The following is a 3,617-nucleotide window of genomic DNA, read 5'->3' as shown; positions in this document are numbered from 1 at the left end:
TATATTAGTGGTAATACTGTTGCTCCTGTTTATCATTATCATGCATATTATCATTATTGCATCAAATGTTGTATTGTATCTATCGTAATTATATTAGAATAAAATAATGATACTATGATATGGCCAATGTTAAATAGCAATATTAAATAAAAAGAGTAACTCTAAACAAATTCGCATTTGGCGTCTTTCCATCGGGCTGATTTGATGACATTATTTTTTCTTTCAGTGGTTATTTTATGGTGCGCGCATGTATAAATTCACAACACCACGATGAACCACTCAGTGAGCATCGGACTCAAAATGACTGGAGCCTCCATCCTGAGCGCCCTCTTGGCTATCATCTCGGCTCCTACGAGGGCGCTGCCCACAACTCACGAAGGATACCTGCGCTCCTTACCCTGCCCCGACCCCATGGACATCTACCCCTGCGTCTGCACCGCGACGGGACCACAACATGGATATGGACTGCTCCCTAGTGGAGAGCAGCAGGACCAGCTGGCAGGATCTTCTCCTCAACATTCCCTTCACGAAGTTCCGCAGATTAGTGATCATAATAACCGGCATTTGAAGGCTCTGCAAAGCGAGGACTTAGGTGTGGCGTCTTTCGAGACTATTTTTATACAGGGCGGCATCCTGGAGGAGGTGCTATGCCCAAGCATTATCCAATAGCTTTTCTTCCGCCACTTACATTGATCTCCAAGATAACAGAGTGTCAGAATTTCCTTTCCAAAAATTGCCGTTGTTTTCATCCCTTCGCTCCTTAAAGCTGAAACATGAACTGGCTATCCGACTTCCCCGCGTTGCAGTCAAGCGTCCTGCAACACATTGAATTAGTAAAATTCTTTTAACAGGATTCAGCTGATGGATTCACATTTCTGACGAATGTTTGAAACAATAAGCTTTTCTAACAACCATTTACAAATGATTATGCCAGGTAAGATTTACGTTGACCAAGGTTTTGATGGTAATGATAACATTCTAATATTAAAACTGGTAGGCATGTTGCTATCAGATCGCAATTACAATGGTAACAATTATTACATCTATATTATAAGATGATATTATCCCTTTTGTGTCATTATCATTAGTGGTGCTAACATTATAATGTTGCTATAATCATTATCTTAATCATTGCTTTTATCACTATCGTCATTATCATTGTTCTAATTTATTTTATTTTACTACTCTTTACAATTTCAATTGCCTACTATTGTTACTTTACAATTTTCATTTTTCAAAAATCATTATGTCAGCAGTATTTTTTCACCGCCCTTACCTTTCCCTAATCGTGATTCTTATATTATCACTGCTATTGCTGTTATTACCATCATCATAACTATTATTTTATTATCACTATCAATTCATGATTACTATCGCTACTAGCAGACATCATAATTACCATTATTATTATTATTATTATTATTATTTATTTGTTTGTTGTTGTTGTTGTGTTGGTTGTTGTGGTGGTGGTGTGTGGTGGTGTTGTTGCTGTTGTTATCATAATCATCATCTTGCATCATCAATCATCATCGTCATCATCATCATCATCATCATCATCATCATCATCATCGTCATACATCATCAATCATCATCCAGCAGCAGAAGCATTATCTTACTATTATTGATTTCGATAACATTTCCATTCTGCTACACTATGGTGCTGAAAAAATAAAAATGTTGATCATAGTAAAATCATAATTATAGTGATACAATATTAGTAATGATAATTGTGATAACAATAATAATATTAGTTATAATAATTATGATAATAATAACAAAGATAATGGTGATAATGATAACGTAATCTAAACAATATCAATATAATAATAATTATTATTAAATTATTATTTTATTATTATTATTATTATTATTATTATATTATTATTTATTATTATTATTTTTTTATTATTATCATTATAATGATAATAATGATTATAATATTATATATTATTATATTTAAATTTAATATTATTATTATGTATTATTATTAAAATATATATCATTATCATTATTAATTATCATTTTATTATATTATTATTATTATTTTTTATTATATTTTTACATAATGATGATGATGATGATAACAATAATGATAATAATAATTAGCAGTAGTAGTAGTTAGTAGTATCATTATTTTTATTATTATTATGATTATTATTATTATTATTTATTATTTTTTATTATTATTTTTATTATAAATTTTTACTATTTTTATCATAATGATAATAATAATAATAATCATAATAATAATAATAATAATAATAATATAATAATAATATTTGATAAAGATAAGAGCGAAAATAACAAAAAAAAACAAAAAAAAATATCAAAACGATAAGAACAAAAACGCTAACAATTAATAATAATAATATAATAATAAATATGTGATAATGATAAAAAGAAGAATGATGTGAAAATAATAATAATATCGTTAATGATACTAAAAAGATAATAAAAAGGGACAACAATAATAATGATAAATAAACAATAAAGCAAAAATTATTATAATGATAACAATAATAAAGGTAATGATTGATAATATTAATAATAATGATGACGAAATGATAATGATGATAGTAATGGCGATGATAATAACAGCAGTTATGGCACCATTGATAATCAGAAAACAAGAATAACAACACTAATAATAATGATAATGAATAATAATGGTGATAATTATGATAATAATAGAATAGTAATGATTAAACGTTAATGCTAATGGTAATTCCCAAAAAAAAAGTAGTACTGACAATAACATTAAATAAAACCGTGACAAACTATTTTGATAATGATAATATCAATAATAGTTACTATTACTGCTAAAATTAATAATAATGAAAATAATAACACCCATTTTACTAGGTGGGAGCGTACATATGTACGCACGCACACACACACACACACAAAACACACACACCACACACACACACACACACACACACACACACACACACACACACACACACACACACATACAAACAAACAAACAAACGCGTATGTGTGGGTGTGTTTATAATATATATAGATGTATATATGGATATATATAAATGAATAGATATATATAAAAGTATGTATGTATAAATTATATAAATGTATATTTACCTATAAAATATGTATAAATATATATATATCTATTATATATATAATATATTATTTATTGGGGTGTGTGTGTGTGTGTTGTACATATATATATAATTATATATATATATATATATAAAATATTATATATATTATATATATATTATATATATTTGTATTATGTTAGATTGGGATAGATATATGAATTTTACATATATTAGATTATATATATATCTTATATTTTATATATATATCAACATAAAAAATACAAATATAACCCCCAAAACCAACCAACCAGCCCCCCCCCAAAAAAAAAAAAACCAAAATAATAAATATATATATAATAATATTTATAAAATATTTTTATTTAAAAAACCCTTTTTTTTATAAAAAAAATTTTTTTGTTTGTGTGTGTGTGTGTGTGTGTGTGTGTGTTCGGGGGGGGGGTTTTTTGGTTTATCCGGACAAAATTGCTTAAAAACACGGAAAATTTTTTACACCAATCAATCCTTCCGGAAAGACGACCCTAACCATCACCA

The 3,617-nt window shown here is 27.5% G+C and overlaps 1 pseudogene; it reads left to right on the top strand.

Moving 5' to 3' along the window:
• The first annotated feature begins 270 nt into the window (after positions 1 to 270).
• Positions 271 to 1,061, top strand: LOC119569881 (annotated as a pseudogene).
• Positions 1,062 to 3,617: the final 2,556 nt, after the last annotated feature.

Source organism: Penaeus monodon, unplaced genomic scaffold (genome assembly GCF_015228065.2).
Source record: "Penaeus monodon isolate SGIC_2016 unplaced genomic scaffold, NSTDA_Pmon_1 PmonScaffold_19509, whole genome shotgun sequence".
Classification (NCBI taxonomy): Eukaryota; Metazoa; Arthropoda; class Malacostraca; order Decapoda; family Penaeidae; genus Penaeus; species Penaeus monodon.
Note: the sequence above shows the minus strand (reverse complement) of the source record. Positions and strands in the feature narration are given on the sequence as shown.